The sequence below is a fragment of the Camelus bactrianus genome, chromosome 2, assembly GCF_048773025.1.
Source record: "Camelus bactrianus isolate YW-2024 breed Bactrian camel chromosome 2, ASM4877302v1, whole genome shotgun sequence".
NCBI classification, from domain to species: Eukaryota; Metazoa; Chordata; class Mammalia; order Artiodactyla; family Camelidae; genus Camelus; species Camelus bactrianus.
Window position 1 is genome coordinate 12,718,374 of NC_133540.1, and position 20,347 is coordinate 12,738,720.

Below are 20,347 nucleotides of genomic sequence, written 5' to 3' on the forward strand. Positions count from 1 at the left end.
CTAAGTTGTTGGGAACACAAAGTTTCTTTTCAGTTGCAAACTCCATTCCATACATATATACGGGGAGGTACTAGCTCCAACTCGGTTTTACAGTGAAAACTGCAGGAACTTCAAACCGGCCCTAGGAAACAGACTGAGAAAGCAGAGAAAAAGTGTCTCCTGCAACCCGTTCCATTGGTGCTAGATGAACGAACGTCTCTCCACTTGCTCAGTTCTGAGAGATATGTGTGTGTGAAAGCCGTTCTTCACCTTGCTTGTTGGGAACACAAAGTTTCTTTTCAGTTTCAAGCTCCATTCCATACATATATATGAGGAGGTACAAGCTCCAACTCAGTTTTACAGTGAAAACTGCAGGAACTTCAAACCGGCACTAGGAAACAGACTGAGAAAGCAGAGAAAAAGTGTCTCCTGCAACCCGTTCCCTTGGTGCTAGATGAACGAACGTCTCTCCACTTGCTCAGTTCTGAGAGATAAGTGTGTGTGAAAGCCGTCCTTCACCTAGCTTGTTGGGAACACAAAGTTTATTTTCAGTTGCAAACTCCATTCCATACATATATATGGGGAGGTACTAGCTCCAACTCGGTTTTACAGTGAAAACTGCAGGAACTTCAAAACGACACTAGGAAACAGACAGAGAAAGCAGAGAAAAAGTGACTCCTGCAACCCGTTCCCTTGGTGCTAGATGAACGAACGTCTCTCCCCTTACTCAGTTCTGAGAGATAAGTGTGTGTGAAAGCCGTCCTTCACCTAGCTTGTTGGGAACACAAAGTTTCTTTTCAGTTGCCAACTCCATTCCATACATATATATATGGAGGTACTAGCTCCAACTCGGTTTTACAGTGAAAACTGCAGGAACTTCAAACCGGCACTAGGAAACAGACTGAGAAAACAGAGAAAAAGTGTCTCCTGCAACCCGTTCCCTTGGTGCTACATGAACGAACGTCTCTCCACTTGCTCAGTTCTGAGAGATAAGTGTGTGTGAAAGCCGACCTTCACCTAGCTTGTTGGGAACACAAAGTTTCTTTTCAGTTGCAAACTCCATTCCATACATATATATGCGGAAGTACTAGCTCCAACTCGGTTTTACAGTGAAAACTGCAGGAACTTCAATCCGGCACTAGGAAACAGATTGAGAAAGCAGAGAAAAAATGTCTCCTGCAACCCGTTCCCTTGGTGCTAGATGAACGAACGTCTCTCCACTTGCTCAGATCTGAGAGATAAGTGTGTGTGAAAGCCGTCCTTCACCTAGCTTGTTGGGAACACAAAGTTTCTTTTCAGTTTCAAGCTCCATTCCATACATATATATGAGGAGTTACAAGCTCCAACTCGGTTTTACAGTGAAAACTGCAGGAACTTCAAACCGGCACTAGGAAACAGACTGAGAAAGCAGAGAGAAAGTGTCTCCTGCAACCCGTTCCCTTGGTGCTAGATGAACGAACGTCTCTCCACTTGCTCAGTTCTGAGAGATATGTGTGTGTGAAAGCCGTTCTTCATCTAGATTGTTGGGAACACAAAGTTTCTTTTCAGTTGCAAACTCCATTCCATATATATATATGCGGAGGTACAAGCTCCAACTCGATTTTACAGTGAAAACTGAAGGAACTTCAAACCGGCACTAGGAAAAAGACTGAGAAAGCAGAGAAAAAGTGTCTCCTGCAACCCGTTCCCTTGGTGCTAGATGAACGAACGTCTCTCGACTTGCTCAGTTCTGAGAGATAAGTGTGTGTGAAAGCCGTCCTTCACCTAGCTTCTTGGGAACACAAAGTTTCTTTTCAGTTCCAAGCTCCATTGCATACATATATATGGGGAGGTACTAGCTCCAACTCGGTTTTACAGTGAAAACTGCAGGAACTTCAAACCGGCACTAGGAAGCAGACTGAGAAAGCAGAGAAAAAGTGTCTCCTGCAACCCGTTCCCTTGGTGCTAGATGAACGAACGTCTCTGTACATGCTCATTTCTGAGAGATAAGTGTGTGTGAAAGCCGTCCTTCACCTAGCTTGTTGGGAACACAAAGTTTCTTTTCAGTTGCAAACTCCATTCCATACATATATATGGGGAGGTACTAGCCCCAACTCGGTTTTACAGTGAAAACTGCAGGAACTTCAAAACGACACTAGGAAACAGACAGAGAAAGCAGAGAAAAAGTGTCTCCTGCAACCCGTTCCCTTGGTGCTAGATGAACGAACGTCTCTCCCCTTGCTCAGTTCTGAGAGATAAGTGTGTGTGAAAGCCGTCCTTCACCTAGCTTGTTGGGAACACAAAGTTTCTTTTCAGTTGCAAACTCCATTCCATACATATATATAGGGAGGTACTATCTCCAACTCCGTTTTACAGTGAAAACTGCAGGAACTTCAAACCGGCACTAGGAAACAGACTGAGAAAGCAGAGAAAAAGTGTCTCCTGCAACCCGTTCCCTTGGTGCTAGATGAACGAACGTCTCTCCACTTGCTCAGATCTGAGAGATAAGTGTGTGTGAAAGCCGTATTCACCTAGCTTGTTGGGAACACAAAGTTTCTTTTCAGTTGCAAACTCCATTCCATACATATATATAGGTAGGTACTAGCTCCAACACGGTTTGACAATGAAAACTGCATTAACTTCAAACCGGCACTAGGAAACAGACTGAGAATGCAGAGAAAAAGTGTCTCCTGCAACCCGTTCCCTTGGTGCTAGATGAACGAACGTCTCTCCCCTTGCTCAGTTCTGAGAGATAAGTGTGTGTGAAAGCCGTCCTTCACCTAGCTGGTTGGGAACACAAAGATTCTTTTCAGTTGCAAACTCCATTCCATACATATATATGGGGAGGTACTAGCCCCAACTCGGTTTTACAGTGAAAACTGCAGGAACTTCAAACCGGCACTAGGAAACAGACTGAGAAAGCAGAGAAAAAATGTCTCCTGCAACCCGTTCCCTTGGTGCTAGATGAACGAAAGACTCGAATTTCTCATTTCTGAGAGATAAGTGTGTGTGAATGCCGTACTTCACCTACCTTGCTGGGAACACAAAGTTTCTTTTCAGTTGCAAGCTCCATTCCTTACATATATATGGGGAGGTACTAGCTCCAACTCGGTTTTACAGTGAAAACTGCAGGAACTTCAAACCGGCACTAGGAAACAGACTGAGAAAACAGAGAAAAAGTGTCTCCTGCAACCCGTTCCCTTGGTGCTAGATGAACGAATGTCTCTCCACATGCTCAGTTCTGAGACACAAGTGTGTGTGAAAGCCGTCCGTCACCTATCTTGTTGGGAACACAAAGTTTCTTTTCAGTTGCAAGCTCCATTCCTTACATATATATGGGGAGGTACTATCTCCAACTCCGTTTTACAGTGAAAACTGCAGGAACTTCAAACAGGCACTAGGAAACAGACTGAGAAAGCAGAGAAAAAGTGTCTCCTGCAACCCGTTCCCTTGGTGCTAGATGAACGAACGTCTCTCCCCTTGCTCAGTTCTGAGAGATAAGTGTGTGTGAAAGCCGTCCATCACCTAGCTGGTTGGGTACACAAAGATTCTTTTCAGTTGCAAACTCCATTCCATACATATATATGGGGAGGTACTAGCCCCAACTCTGTTTTACAGTGAAAACTGCAGGAACTTCAAACCGGCACTAGGAAACAGACTGAGAAAGCAGAGAAAAAATGTCTCCTGCAACCCGTTCCCTTGGTGCTAGATGAACGAAAGACTCGAATTTCTCATTTCTGAGAGATAAGTGTGTGTGAAAGCCGTACTTCTCCTAGCTTGCTGGGAACACAAAGTTTCTTTTCAGTTGCAAACTCCATTCCATACATATATATGGGGAGGTACTAGCTCCAACTCGGTTTTACAGTGAAAACTGCAGGAACTTCAAACCGGCACTAGGAAACAGACTGAGAAAACAGAGAAAAAGTGTCTCCTGCAACCGTTCCCTTGGTGCTAGATGAACGAATGTCTCTCCACATACTCAGTTCTGAGACACAAGTGTGTGTGAAAGCCGTCCTTCACCTAGCTTGTTGTGAACACAAATTTTCTTTTCAGTTGCAAGCTCCATTCCTTACATATATATGGGGAGGTACTATCTCCAACTCCGTTTTACAGTGAAAACTGCAGGAACTTCAAACAGGCACTAGGAAACAGACTGAGAAAGCAGAGAAAAAGTGTCTCCTGCCACCCGTTCCCTTGGTGCTAGATGAACAAACGTCTCTCCCCTTGCTCAGTTCTGAGAGATAAGTGTGTGTGAAAGCCGTCCTTCACCTAGCTGGTTGGGAATACAAAGATTCTTTTCAGTTGCAAACTCCATTCCATACATATATATGGGGAGGTACTAGCCCCAACTCGTTTTTACAGTGAAAACTGCAGGAACTTCAAACCGGCACTAGGAAACAGACTGAGAAAGCAGAGAAAAAATGTCTCTTGCAACCCGTTCCCTTGGTGCTAGATGAACGAAAGACTCTCGAATTTCTCATTTCTGAGAGATAAGTGTGTGTGAAAGCCGTACTTCACCTAGCTTGCTGGGAACACAATGTTTCTTTTCAGTTGCAAACTCCATTCCATACATATATATGGGGAGGTACTAGCTCCAACTCAGTTTTACAGTGAAAACTGCATTAACTTCAAACCGGCACTAGGAAACAGACTGAGAAAGCAGAGAAAAAGTGTCTCCTGCAACCCGTTCCCTTGGTGCTAGATGAACGAACGTCTCTCCACTTGCTCAGTTCCGAGAGATAAGTGTGTGTGAAAGCCGTCCTTCACCTAGCTTGTTGGGAACACAAAGTTTCTTTTCAGTTGCAAACTCCATTCCATACATATATATGGGGAGGTACTAGCTCCACCTCGGTTTTACAGTGAAAACTGCAGGAACTTCAAACCCGCAGTAGGAAATAGACTGAGAAAGCAGAGAAAATGTGTCTCCTGCAACCCGTTCCCTTGTTGCTAGATGAACGAACGTCTCTCCACTTGCTCAGTTCCGAGAGATAAGTGTGTGTGAAAGCCGTCCTTCACCTAGCTTGTTGGGAACACAAATTTTCTTTTCAGTTGCAAACTCCATTCCATACATATATATGGGGAGGTACTAGCTCCAACTCGGTTTTAGTGTGAAAACTGCAGGAACTTCAACCGGCACTAGGAAACAGACTGAGAAAGCAGAGAAAAAGTGTCTCCTGCAACCCGTTCCCTTGGTGCTAGATGAACGAACGTCTCTCCACGTGCTCAGTTCTGAGAAATAAGTGTGTGTGAAAGCCGTCCTTCACCTAGCTTGTTGGGAACACAAATTTTCTTTTCAGTTGCAAGCTCCATTCCGTACATATATATGGGGAGGTACTAGCTCCAACTCGGTTTTACAGTGAAAACTGCAGGAACTTCAAACCGGCACTAGGAAACAGACTGAGAAAGCAGAAAAAAAGTGTCTCCTGCAACCCGTTCCCTTGGTGCTAGATGAACGAACGTCTATCCACTTGCTCAGTTTGCAGATATAAGTGTGTGTGAAAGCCATCCTTCACCTAGCTTGTTGGGAACACAAAGTTTTTTTTCAGTTGCAATCTCCATTCCATACATATATATGGGGAGGTACTAGCTCCAATTCGGTTTTACAGTGAAAACTGCAGGAATTTCAAACCGGCACTAGGAAACAGACTGAGAAAGCAGAGAAAAAATATCTCCTGCAACCCATTCCCTTGGTGCTAGATGAACGAACGTCTCTCGAATTGCTCAGTTCTGAGAGATAAGTGTGTGTGAAAGCCGTCCTTCACCTAGCTTGTTGGGAACACAAAGTTTCTTTTCAGTTGCAAGCTCCATTCCATACATATATATGGGGAGGTACTAGCTCCAACTCCGTTTTACAGTGAAAACTGCAGGAACTTCAAACCTGCACTAGGAAACAGACTGAGAAAGCAGAGAAAAAGTGTCCCCTGCAACCCGTACCCTTGGTGCTAGATGAACGAACGACTCTCGACTTTATCAATTCTGAGAGATAAGTGTGTGTGAAAGCCGTCCTTCACCTAGCTTGTTGGGAACACAAAGTTTCTTTTCAGTTGCAAACACCATTCCATACATATATATGGGGAGGTACTAGCTCCAACTCGGTTTTACAGTGAAAACTGCTGGAACTTCAAACCGGCACTAGGAAACAGACTGAGAAAGCAGAGAAAAAGTGTCTCCTGCAACCCGTTCCCTTGGTGCTAGATGAACGAACGTCTCTCCACTTGCTCAGTTCTCAGAGATAAGTGTCTGTGAAAGCCGTCCTTCAACTAGCTTGTTGGGAACACAATGTTCCTTTTCAGTTGCAAACTCCATTCCATACATATATATGCTTAGGTACTAGCTCCAACACGGTTTGACAGTGAAAACTGCATTAACTTGAAACCGGCACTAGGAAACAGACTGAGAAAGCAGAGAAAAAGTGTCTCCTGCAACCCGTTCCCTTGGTGCTAGATGAACGAACGTCTCTCCACTTGCTCAGTTCTGAGAGATAAGTGTGTGTGAAAGCCGTCCTTCACCTAGCTTGTTGGGAACACAAAGTTTCTTTTCAGTTGCAAACTCCATTCCATACATATATATGGGGAGGTACTAGCCCCAACTCGGTTTTACAGTGAAAACTGCAGGAACTTCAAACCGGCACTAGGAAACAGACTGAGAAAGCAGAGAAAAAGTGTCTCCTGCAACCCGTTCCCTTGGTGCTAGAGGAACGAACGACTCTCGAATTTCTCAGTTCTGAGAGATAAGTGTGTGTGAAAGCCGTACTTCAACTAGCTTGCTGGGAACACAAAGTTTCTTTTCAGTTGCAAACTCCATTCCATACATATATATGGGGAGGTACTAGCTCCAACTCGGTTTTACAGTGAAAACTGCAGGAACTTCAAACCGGCACTAGGAAACAGACTGAGAAAGCAGAGAAAAAGTGTCTCCTGCAACCCGTTCCCTTGGTGCTAGATGAACGAACGTCTCTCCACTTGCCCAGTTCCGAGAGATAAGTGTGTGTGAAAGCCGTCCTTCACCTAGCTTGTTGGGAACACAAAGTTTCTTTTCAGTTGCCAACTCCATTCAATACATATATATGGGAGGTACTAGCTCCAACTCTGTTTTACAGTGAAAACTGCAGGAACTTCAACCGGCACTAGGAAACAGACTGAGAAAGCAGAAAAAAAGTGTCTCCTGCAACCCGTTCCCTTGGTGCTAGATGAACGAACGTCTATCCACTTGCTCAGTTCGCAGATATAAGTGTGTGTGAAAGCCATCCTTCACCTAGCTTGTTGGGAACACAAAGTTTCTTTTCAGTTGCAAGCTCCATTCCATAAATATATATGGGGAGGTACTAGCTCCAATTCGGTTTTACAGTGAAAACTGCAGGAATTTCAAACCGGCACTAGGAAACAGACTGAGAAAGCAGAGAAAAAATATCTCCTGCAACCCATTCCCTTGGTGCTAGATGAACGAACGTCTCTCGAATTGCTCAGTTCTGAGAGATAAGTGTGTGTGAAAGCCGTCCTTCACCTAGCTTGTTGGGAACACAAAGTTTCTTTTCAGTTGCAAGCTCCATTCCATACATATATATGGGGAGGTACTAGCTCCAACTCGGTTTTACAGTGAAAACTGCAGGAACTTCAAACCGGCACTAGGAAACAGACAGAGAAAGCAGAGAAAAAGTGTCTCCTGCAACCCGTTCCCTTGGTGCTAGATGAACGAAAGTCTCTCCACTTGCTCAGTTCCGAGAGATAAGTGTGTGTGAAAGCCGTCCTTCACCTAGCTTGTTGGGAACACAAAGTTTCTTTTCAGTTGCCAACTCCATTCCATACATATATATGGGAGGTACTAGCTCCAACTCGGTTTTACAGTGAAAACTGCAGGAACTTCAACCGGCACTAGGAAACAGACTGAGAAAGCAGAAAAAAAGTGTCTCCTGCAACCCGTTCCCTTGGTGCTAGATGAACGAACGTCTATCCACTTGCTCAGTTCGCAGATATAAGTGTGTGTGAAAGCCATCCTTCACCTAGCTTGTTGGGAACACAAAGTTTCTTTTCAGTTGCAAGCTCCATTCCATACATATATAAGTGGAGGTACTAGCTCCAATTCGGTTTTACAGTGAAAACTGCAGGAATTTCAAACCGGCACTAGGAAACAGACTGAGAAAGCAGAGAAAAAATATCTCCTGCAACCCATTCCCTTGGTGCTAGATGAACGAACGTCTCTCGAATTGCTCAGTTCTGAGAGATAAGTGTGTGTGAAAGCCGTCCTTCACCTAGCTTGTTGGGAACACAAAGTTTCTTTTCAGTTGCAAGCTCCATTCCATACATATATATGGGGAGGTACTAGCTCCAACTCCGTTTTACAGTGAAAACTGCAGGAATTTCAAACCGGCACTAGGAAACAGACTGAGAAAGCATAGAAAAAGTGTCTCCTGCAACCCGTTCCCTTGGTGCTAGAGGAACGAACGACTCTCGAATTTCTCAGTTCTGAGAGATAAGTGTGTGTGAAAGCCGTACTTCAACTAGCTTGCTGGGAACACAAAGTTTATTTTCAGTTGCAAACTCCATTCCATACATATATATGGGGAGGTACTAGCTCCAACTCGGTTTTACAGTGAAAACTGCAGGAACTTCAAACCGGCACTAGGAAACAGACTGAGAAAGCAGAGAAAAAGTGTCTCCTGCAACCCGTTCCCTTGGTGCTAGATGAACGAACGTCTCTCCACTTGCTCAGTTCCGAGAGATAAGTGTGTGTGAAAGCCGTCCTTCACCTAGCTTGTTGGGAACACAAAGTTTCTTTTCAGTTGCCAACTCCATTCCATACATATATATGGGAGGTACTAGCTCCAACTCGGTTTTACAGTGAAAACTGCAGGAACTTCAACCGGCACTAGGAAACAGACTGAGAAAGCAGAAAAAAAGTGTCTCCTGCAACCCGTTCCCTTGGTGCTAGATGAACGAACGTCTATCCACTTGCTCAGTTCGCAGATATAAGTGTGTGTGAAAGCCATCCTTCACCTAGCTTGTTGGGAACACAAAGTTTCTTTTCAGTTGCAAGCTCCATTCCATACATATATATGGTGAGGTACTAGCTCCAATTCGGTTTTACAGTGAAAACTGCAGGAATTTCAAACCGGCACTAGGAAACAGACTGAGAAAGCAGAGAAAAAATATCTCCTGCAACCCATTCCCTTGGTGCTAGATGAACGAACGTCTCTCGAATTGCTCAGTTCTGAGAGATAAGTGTGTGTGAAAGCCGTCCTTCACCTAGCTTGTTGGGAACACAAAGTTTCTTTTCAGTTGCAAGCTCCATTCCATACATATATATGGGGAGGTACTAGCTCCAACTCGGTTTTACAGTGAAAACTGCAGGAACTTCAAACCGGCACTAGGAAACAGACAGAGAAAGCAGAGAAAAAGTGTCTCCTGCAACCCGTTCCCTTGGTGCTAGATGAACGAAACTCTCTCCACTTACTCAGTTCCGAGAGATAAGTGTGTGTGAAAGCCGTCCTTCACCTAGCTTGTTGGGAACACAAAGTTTCTTTTCAGTTGCCAACTCCATTCCATACATATATATGGGAGGTACTAGCTCCAACTCGGTTTTACAGTGAAAACTGCAGGAACTTCAACCGGCACTAGGAAACAGACTGAGAAAGCAGAAAAAAAGTGTCTCCTGCAACCCGTTCCCTTGGTGCTAGATGAACGAACGTCTATCCACTTGCTCAGTTCGCAGATATAAGTGTGTGTGAAAGCCATCCTTCACCTAGCTTGTTGGGAACACAAAGTTTCTTTTCAGTTGCAAGCTCCATTCCATACATATATAAGTGGAGGTACTAGCTCCAATTCGGTTTTACAGTGAAAACTGCAGGAATTTCAAACCGGCACTAGGAAACAGACTGAGAAAGCAGAGAAAAAATATCTCCTGCAACCCATTCCCTTGGTGCTAGATGAACGAACGTCTCTCGAATTGCTCAGTTCTGAGAGATAAGTGTGTGTGAAAGCCGTCCTTCACCTAGCTTGTTGGGAACACAAAGTTTCTTTTCAGTTGCAAGCTCCATTCCATACATATATATGGGGAGGTACTAGCTCCAACTCCGTTTTACAGTGAAAACTGCAGGAATTTCAAACCGGCACTAGGAAACAGACTGAGAAAGCATAGAAAAAGTGTCTCCTGCAACCCGTTCCCTTGGTGCTAGAGGAACGAACGACTCTCGAATTTCTCAGTTCTGAGAGATAAGTGTGTGTGAAAGCCGTACTTCAACTAGCTTGCTGGGAACACAAAGTTTATTTTCAGTTGCAAACTCCATTCCATACATATATATGGGGAGGTACTAGCTCCAACTCGGTTTTACAGTGAAAACTGCAGGAACTTCAAACCGGCACTAGGAAACAGACTGAGAAAGCAGAGAAAAAGTGTCTCCTGCAACCCGTTCCCTTGGTGCTAGATGAACGAACGTCTCTCCACTTGCTCAGTTCCGAGAGATAAGTGTGTGTGAAAGCCGTCCTTCACCTAGCTTGTTGGGAACACAAAGTTTCTTTTCAGTTGCCAACTCCATTCCATACATATATATGGGAGGTACTAGCTCCAACTCGGTTTTACAGTGAAAACTGCAGGAACTTCAACCGGCACTAGGAAACAGACTGAGAAAGCAGAAAAAAAGTGTCTCCTGCAACCCGTTCCCTTGGTGCTAGATGAACGAACGTCTATCCACTTGCTCAGTTCGCAGATATAAGTGTGTGTGAAAGCCATCCTTCACCTAGCTTGTTGGGAACACAAAGTTTCTTTTCAGTTGCAAGCTCCATTCCATACATATATATGGTGAGGTACTAGCTCCAATTCGGTTTTACAGTGAAAACTGCAGGAATTTCAAACCGGCACTAGGAAACAGACTGAGAAAGCAGAGAAAAAATATCTCCTGCAACCCATTCCCTTGGTGCTAGATGAACGAACGTCTCTCGAATTGCTCAGTTCTGAGAGATAAGTGTGTGTGAAAGCCGTCCTTCACCTAGCTTGTTGGGAACACAAAGTTTCTTTTCAGTTGCAAGCTCCATTCCATACATATATATGGGGAGGTACTAGCTCCAACTCGGTTTTACAGTGAAAACTGCAGGAACTTCAAACCGGCACTAGGAAACAGACAGAGAAAGCAGAGAAAAAGTGTCTCCTGCAACCCGTTCCCTTGGTGCTAGATGAACGAACGTCTCTCCACTTGCTCAGTTCCGAGAGATAAGTGTGTGTGAAAGCCGTCCTTCACCTAGCTTGTTGGGAACACAAAGTTTCTTTTCAGTTGCCAACTCCATTCCATACATATATATGGGAGGTACTAGCTCCAACTCGGTTTTACAGTGAAAACTGCAGGAACTTCAACCGGCACTAGGAAACAGACTGAGAAAGCAGAAAAAAAGTGTCTCCTGCAACCCGTTCCCTTGCTGCTAGATGAACGAACGTCTATCCACTTGCTCAGTTCGCAGATATAAGTGTGTGTGAAAGCCATCCTTCACCTAGCTTGTTGGGAACACAAAGTTTCTTTTCAGTTGCAAGCTCCATTCCATACATATATAAGTGGAGGTACTAGCTCCAACTCGGTTTACAGTGAAAACTGCAGGAACTTAAAACCGGCACTAGGAAACAGACTGAGAAAGCAGAGAAAAAGTGTCTCCTGCAACCCGTTCCCTTGGTGCTACATGAACGAAAGTCTCTCCACTTGCTCAGATCCGAGAGATAAGTGTGTGTGAAAGCCGTCCTTCACCTAGCTTGTTGGGAACACAAAGTTTCTTTTCAGTTGCCAACTCCATTCCATACATATATATGGGAGGTACTAGCTCCAACTCGGTTTTACAGTGAAAACTGCAGGAACTTCAACCGGCACTAGGAAACAGACTGAGAAAGCAGAAAAAAAGTGTCTCCTGCAACCCGTTCCCTTGGTGCTAGATGAACGAACGTCTATCCACTTGCTCAGTTCGCAGATATAAGTGTGTGTGAAAGCCATCCTTCACCTAGCTTGTTGGGAACACAAAGTTTCTTTTCAGTTGCAAGCTCCATTCCATATATATATATGGGGAGGTACTAGCTCCAATTCGGTTTTACAGTGAAAACTGCAGGAATTTCAAACCGGCACTAGGAAACAGACTGAGAAAGCAGAGAAAAAATATCTCCTGCAACCCATTCCCTTGGTGCTAGATGAACGAACGTCTCTCGAATTGCTCAGTTCTGAGAGATAAGTGTGTGTGAAAGCCGTCCTTCACCTAGCTTGTTGGGAACACAAAGTTTCTTTTCAGTTGCAAGCTCCATTCCATACATATATATGGGGATGTACTAGCTCCAACTCCGTTTTACAGTGAAAACTGCAGGAACTTCAAACCGGCACTAGGAAACAGACTGAGAAAGCGTAGAAAAAGTGTCTCCTGCAACCCGTTCCCTTGGTGCTAGATGAACGAACGTCTCTCACCTTGCTCAGTTCTGAGAGATAACTGTGTGTGAAAGCCGTCCTTCACCTAGCTTGTTGGGAAAACAAAGTTTCTTTTCAGTTGCCAACTCCATTCCATACATATATATGGGGAGGTACTAGCTCCAACTCGGTTTACAGTGAAAACTGCAGGAACTTCAAACCGGCACTAGGAAACAGACGGAGAAAGCAGAGAAAAAATGTCTCCTGCAACCCGTTCCCTTGGTGCTAGATGAACGAATGTCTCTCCACTTGCTCAGTTCTGAGAGACAAGTGTGTGTGAAAGCCGTCCTTCACCTATCTTGTTGGGAACACAAAGTTTCTTTCCAGTTGCAAGCTCCATTCCTTACATATATATGGGTAGGTACTATCTCCAACTCGGTTTTACAGTGAAAACTGCAGGAACTTCAAACCGGCACTAGGAAACAGACTGAGAAAGCAGAGAAAAAGTGTCTCCTGCTACCCGTTCCCTTGGTGCTAGATGAACGAACGTCTCTCCACTTGCTCAGTTCTGAGAGATAAGTGTGTTTGAATGCCTTCATTCACCTAGCTTGTTGGGAACACAAAGTTTCTTTTCAGTTGCCAACTCCATTCCATATATATATATGGGGAGGTACTAGCTCCAACTCGGTTTTACAGTGAAAACTGCAGGAACTTCAAACCGGCACTAGGAAACAGACTGAGAAAGCAGAGAAAAAGTGTCTCCTGCAACCCGTTCCCTTGGTGCTAGATGAACGAACGTCTCTCCACTTGCTCAGTTCTGAGAGATAAATGTGTGTGAATGCCGTCATTCACCTAGCTTGTTGGGAACACAAAGTTTCTTTTCAGTTGCCAACTCCATTCCATACATATATATGGGGAGGTACAAGCTCCAAATCGGTTTTACGGTGAAAACTGCATTAACTTCAAACCGGCACTAGGAAACATACTGAGAAAGCAGAGAAAAAGTTTCTCCTGCAACCCGTTCCCTTGGTGCTAGATGAACGAACGTCTCTCCACTTGCTCAGTTCTGAGAGTTAAGTGTGTGTGAAAGCCGTCCTTCACCTAGCTTGTTGGGAACACAAAGTTTCTTTTCAGTTGCAAACTCCATTCCATAAATATATATGGGGAGGTACTAGCCCCAACTCGGTTTTACATTGAAAACTGCAGGAACTTTAAACCGGCACTAGGAAACATACTGAGAAAGCAGAGAAAAAGTGTCTCCTGCAACCCGTTCCCTTGGTGCTAGATGAACGAACGTCTCCCCACTTGCTCAGTTCTGAGAGATAAGTGTGTGTGAAAGCCGTCCTTCACCTAGCTTGTTGGGAACACAAAGTTTCTTTTCAGTTGCAAACTCCATTCCATACATATATATGGGGAGGTACTAGCCCCAACTCGGTTTTACAGTGAAAACTGCAGGAACTTCAAACCGGCACTAGGAAACAGACTGAGAAAACAGAGAAAAAGTGTCTCCTGCAACCCGTTCCCTTGGTGCTGGAGGAACGAACGACTCTCGAATTTCTCAGTTCTGAGAGATAAGTGTGTGTGAAAGCCGTACTTCACCTAGCTTGCTGGGAACACAAAGTTTCTTTTCAGTTGCAAACTCCATTCCATACATATATATGGGGAGGTACTAGCTCCAACACGGTTTGACAGTGAAAACTGCATTAACTTCAAACCGGCACTAGGAAACAGACTGAGAAAGCAGAGAAAAAATGTCTCCTGCAACCCGTTCCCTTGGTGCTAGATGAACGAATGTCTCTCCACTTGCTCAGTTCTGAGAGACAAGTGTGTGTGAAAGCCGTCCTTCACCTAGCTTGCTGGGAACACAAAGTTTCTTTTCAGTTGCAAGCTCCATTCCTTACATATATATGGGGAGGTACTATCTCCAACTTGGTTTTACAGTGAAAACTGCAGGAACTTCAAACCGGCACTAGGAAACAGACTGAGAAAGCAGAGAAAAAGTGTCTCCTGCAACCCGTTCCCTTGGTGCTAGATGAACGAACGTCTCTCCACTTGCTCAGTTCTGAGAGATAAGTGTGTGTGAAAGCCGTCCTTCACCTAGCTTGTTGGGAACACAAAGTTTCTTTTCAGTTGCAAGCTCCATTCCATACATATATATGGGGAGGTACTAGCCCCAACTCGTTTTTACAGTGAAAACTGCAGGAATTTCAAACCGGCACTAGGAAACAGACTGAGAAAGCAGAGAAAAAATATCTCCTGCAACCCATTCCCTTGGTGCTAGATGAACGAACGTCTCTCGAATTGCTCAGTTCTGAGAGATAAGTGTGTGTGAAAGCCGTCCTTCACCTAGCTTGTTGGGAACACAAAGTTTCTTTTCAGTTGCAAGCTCCATTCCATACATATATATGGGGAGGTACTAGCTCCAACTCGGTTTTACAGTGAAAACTGCAGGAAGTTCAAACCGGCACTAGGAAACAGACTGAGAAAGCAGAGAAAAAGTGTCTCCTGCAACCCGTTCCCTTGGTGCTAGATGAACGAACGTCTCTCGAATTGCTCAGTTCTGAGAGATAAGTGTGTGTGAAAGCCGTCCTTCACCTAGCTTGTTGGGAACACAAAGTTTCTTTTCAGTTGCAAGCTCCATTCCATACATATATATGGGGAGGTACTAGCTCCAACTCCGTTTTACAGTGAAAACTGCAGGAACTTCAAACCGGCACTAGGAAACAGACTGAGAAAGCATAGAAAAAGTGTCTCCTGCAACCCGTTCCCTTGGTGCTAGATGAACGAACGTCTCTCACCTTGCTCAGTTCTGAGAGATAACTGTGTGTGAAAGCCGTTCTTCACCTAGCTTGTTGGGAAAACAAAGTTTCTTTTCAGTTGCCAACTCCATTCCATACATATATATGGGGAGGTACTAGCTCCAACTCGGTTTACAGTGAAAACTGCAGGAACTTCAAACCGGCACTAGGAAACAGACTGAGAAAGCAGAGAAAAAGTGTCTCTTGCAACCCGTTCCCTTGGTGCTAGATGAACGAACGTCTCTCCACTTGCTCAGTTCCGAGAGATAAGTGTGTGTGAAAGCCGTCCTTCACCTAGCTTGTTGGGAACACAAAGTTTCTTTTCAGTTGCCAACTCCATTCCATACATATATATGGGAGGTACTAGCTCCAACTCGGTTTTACAGTGAAAACTGCAGGAACTTCAACCGGCACTAGGAAACAGACTGAGAAAGCAGAAAAAAAGTGTCTCCTGCAACCCGTTCCCTTGGTGCTAGATGAACGAACGTCTCTCCACTTGCTCAGTTCTGAGAGATATGTGTGTGTGAAAGCCGTCCTTCACCTAGCTTGTTGGGAACACAAAGTTTCTTTTCAATTGCAAACTCCATTCAATACATATATATGGGGAGGTACTAGCTCCAACTCGGTTTACAGTGAAAACTGCAGGAACTTCAAACCGGCACTAGGAAACAGACTGAGAAAGCAGAGAAAAAATGTCTCCTGCAACCCGTTCCCTTGGTGCTAGATGAACGAATGTCTCTCCACTTGCTCAGTTCTGAGAGACAAGTGTGTGTGAAAGCCGTCCTTCACCTATCTTGTTGGGAACACAAAGTTTCTTTTCAGTTGCAAGCTCCATTCCTTACATATATATGGGGAGGTACTATCTCCAACTCGGTTTTACAGTGAAAACTGCAGGAACTTCAAACCGGCACTAGGAAACAGACTGAGAAAGCAGAGAAAAAGTGTCTCCTGCAACCCGTTCCCTTGGTGCTAGATGAACGAACGTCTCTCCACTTGCTCAGTTCTGAGAGATAAGTGTGTGTGAATGCCGTCATTCACCTAGCTTGTTGGGAACACAAAGTTTCTTTTCAGTTGCAAACTCCATTCCATACATATATATGGGGAGGTACAAGCTCCAACTCGGTTTTACAGTGAAAACTGCATTAACTTCAAACCGGCACTAGGAAACATACTGAGAAAGCAGAGAAAAAGTTTCTCCTGCAACCCGTTCCCTTGGTGCTAGATGAACGAACGTCTCTCCACTTGCTCAGTTCTGAGAGTTAAGTGTGTGTGAAAGCCGTCCTTCACCTAGCTTGTTGGGAACACAAAGTTTCTTTTCAGTTGCAAACTCCATTCCATAAATATATATGGGGAGGTACTAGCCCCAACTCGGTTTTACATTGAAAACTGCAGGAACTTCAAACCGGCACTAGGAAACAGACTGAGAAAGCAGAGAAAAAGTGTCCCCTGCAACCCGTACCCTTGTTGCTAGATGAACGAACGACTCTCGACTTTATCAATTCTGAGAGATAAGTGTGTGTGAAAGCCGTCCTTCACTTAGCTTGTTGGGAACACAAAGTTTCTTTTCAGTTGCAAACTCCATTCCATACATATATATGGGTAGGTACTAGCTCCAACACGGTTTGACAGTGAAAACTGCATTAACTTCAAACCGTCACTAACAAACAGACTGAGAAAGCAGAGAAATAGGGTCTCCTGCAACCCGTTCCCTTGGTGCTAGATGAACGAACGTCTCTCCACTTGCTCAGTTCTGAGAGATAAGTGTGTGTGAAAGCCGTCCTTCACCTAGCTTGTTGGGAACACAAAGTTTCTTTTCAGTTGCAAACTCCATTCCATACATATATATGGGGAGGTACTAGCCCCAACTCGGTTTTACAGTGAAAACTGCAGGAACTTCAAACCGGCACTAGGAAACAGACTGAGAAAACAGAGAAAAAGTGTCTCCTGCAACCCGTTCCCTTGGTGCTAGAGGAACGAACGACTCTCGAATTTCTCATTTCTGAGAGATAAGTGTGTGTGAAAGCCGTACTTCACCTAGCTTGCTGGGAACACAAAGTTTCTTTTCAGTTGCAAACTCCATTCCATACATATATATGGGGAGGTACTAGCTCCAACACGGTTTGACAGTGAAAACTGCATTAAATTCAAACCGGCACTAGGAAACAGACTGAGAAAGCAGAGAAAAAATGTCTCCTGCAACCCGTTCCCTTGGTGCTAGATGAACGAACGTCTCTCCACTTGCTCAGTTCTGAGAGACAAGTGTGTGTGAAAGCCGTCCTTCACCTAGCTTGTTGGGAACACAAAGTTTCTTTTCAGTTGCAAGCTCCATTCCTTACATATATATGGGGAGGTACTATCTCCAACTCGGTTTTACAGTGAAAACTGCAGGAACTTCAAACCGGCACTAGGAAACAGACTGAGAAAGCAGAGAAAAAGTGTCTCCTGCAACCCGTTCCCTTGGTGCTAGATGAACGAACGTCTCTCCACTTGCTCAGTTCTGAGAGATAAGTGTGTGTGAAAGCCGTCCTTCACCTAGCTTGTTGGGAACACAAAGTTTCTTTTCAGTTGCCAACTCCATTCCATACATATATATGGGGAGGTACTAGCTCCAACTCGGTTTTACAGTGAAAACTGCAGGAACTTCAAACCGGCACGAGGAAACAGACTGAGAAAGCAGAGAAAAAATTTCTCCTGCAACCCGTTCCCTTGGTGCTAGATGAACGAACGTCTCTCCACTTGCTCAGTTCTGAGAGATAAGTGTGTGTGAAAGCCGTCCTTCACCTAGCTTGTTGGGAACACAAAGTTTCTTTTCAGTGGCAAACTCCATTCCATACATATATATGGTTAGGTACTAGCTCCAACTCGGTTTTAGAATGAAAACTGCAGGAACTTTAAACCGGCACTAGGAAACAGACTGAGAAAGCAGAGAAAAAGTGTCTCCTGCAACCCGTTCCCTTGGTGCTAGATGAACGAACGTCTCTCCACTTGCTCAGTTCTGAGAGATAAGTGTGTGTGAAAGCCGTCCTTCAACTAGCTTGTTGGGAACACAAAGTTTCTTTTCAGTTGCAAACTCCATTCCATACATATATATGGGTAGGTTCTAGCTCCAGCTCGGTTTTACATTGAAAACTGCAGGAACTTCAAACTGGCACTAGGAAACAGACTGAGAAAGCAGAGAAAAAGTTTCTCCTGCAACCCGTTTCCTTGGTGCTAGATGAACGAACGTCTCTCCATTTGCTCAGTTCTGAGAGTTAAGTGTGTGTGAAAGCCGTCCTTCACCTAGCTTGTTGGGAACACAAAGTTTCTTTTCAGTTGCAAACTCCATTCCATAAATATATATGGGGAGGTACTAGCCCCAACTCGGTTTTACAGTGAAAACTGCAGGAACTTCAAACCGGCACTAGGAAACAGACTGAGAAAGCAGAGAAAAAGTGTCCCCTGCAACCCGTACACTTGGTCCTAGATGAACGAACGACTCTCGACTTTATCAATTCTGAGAGATAAGTGTGTGTGAAAGCCGTCCTTCACCTAGCTTGTTGGGAACACAAAGTTTCTTTTCAGTTGCAAACTCCATACCATACATATATATGGGTAGGTACTAGCTCCAACACGGTTTGACAGTGAAAACTGCTGGAACTTCAAACCGGCACTAGGAAACAGACTGAGAAAGCAGAGAAAAAGTGTCTCCTGCAACCCGTTCCCTTGGTGCTAGATGAACGAACGTCTCCCCACTTGCTCAGTTCTGAGAGATAAGTGTGTGTGAAAGCCGTCCTTCACCTAGCTTGTTGGGAACACAAAGTTTCTTTTCAGTTGCAAACTCCATTCCATACATATATATGGGGAGGTACAAGCCCCAACTCGGTTTTACAGTGAAAACTGCAGGAACTTCAAACCGGCACTAGGAAACAGACTGAGATAACAGAGAAAAAGTGTCTCCTGCAACCCGTTCCCTTGGTGCTAGAGGAACGAACGACTCTCGAATTTCTCAGTTCTGAGAGATAAGTGTGTGTGAAAGCCGTACTTCAGCTAGCTTGCTGGGAACACAAAGTTTCTTTTCAGTTGCAAACTCCATTCCATACATATATATGGGGAGGTACTAGCTCCAACACGGTTTGACAGTGAAAACTGCATTAACTTCAAACCGGCACTAGGAAACAGACTGAGAAAGCAGAGAAAAAATGTCTCCTGCAACCCGTTCCCTTGGTGCTAGATGAACGAATGTCTCTCCACTTGCTCAGTTCTGAGAGACAAGTGTGTGTGAAAGCCGTCCTTCACCTAGCTTGTTGGGAACACAAAGTTTCTTTTCAGTTGCAAGCTCCATTCCTTACATATATATGGGGAGGTACTATCTCCAACTCGGTTTTACAGTGAAAACTGCAGGAACTTCAAACCGGCACTAGGAAACAGACTGAGAAAGCAGAGAAAAAGTGTCTCCTGCAACCCGTTCCCTTGGTGCTAGATGAACGAACGTCTCTCCACTTGCTCAGTTCTGAGAGATAAGTGTGTGTGAATGCCGTCATTCACCTAGCTTGTTGGGAACACAAAGTTTCTTTTCAGTTGCCAACTCCATTCCATACATATATATGGGGAGGTACTAGCTCCAACTCGGTTTTACAGTGAAAACTGCAGGAACTTCAAACGGGCACTAGGAAACAGACTGAGAAAGCAGAGAAAAAATGTCTCCTGCAACCCGTTCCCTTGGTGCTAGATGAACGAACGTCTCTCCACTTGCTCAGTTCTGAGAGATAAGTGTGTGTGAAAGCCGTCCTTCACCTAGCTTGTTGGGAACACAAAGTTTCTTTTCAGTGGCAAACTCCATTCCATACATATATATGGTTAGGTACTAGCTCCAACTCGGTTTTAGAATGAAAACTGCAGGAAATTTAAACCGGCACTAGGAAACAGACTGAGAAAGCAGAGAAAAAGTGTCTCCTGCAACCCGTTCCCTTGGTGCTAGATGAACGAACGTCTCTCCACTTGCTCAGTTCTGAGAGATAAGTGTGTGTGAAAGCCGTCCTTCAACTAGCTTGTTGGGAACACAAAGTTTCTTTTCAGTTGCAAACTCCATTCCATACATATATATGGGAAGGTTCTAGCTCCAGCTCGGTTTTACATTGAAAACTGCAGGAACTTCAAACTGGCACTAGGAAACAGACTGAGAAAGCAGAGAAAAAGTTTCTCCTGCAAACCGTACCCTTGGTGCTAGATGAACGAACGACTCTCGACT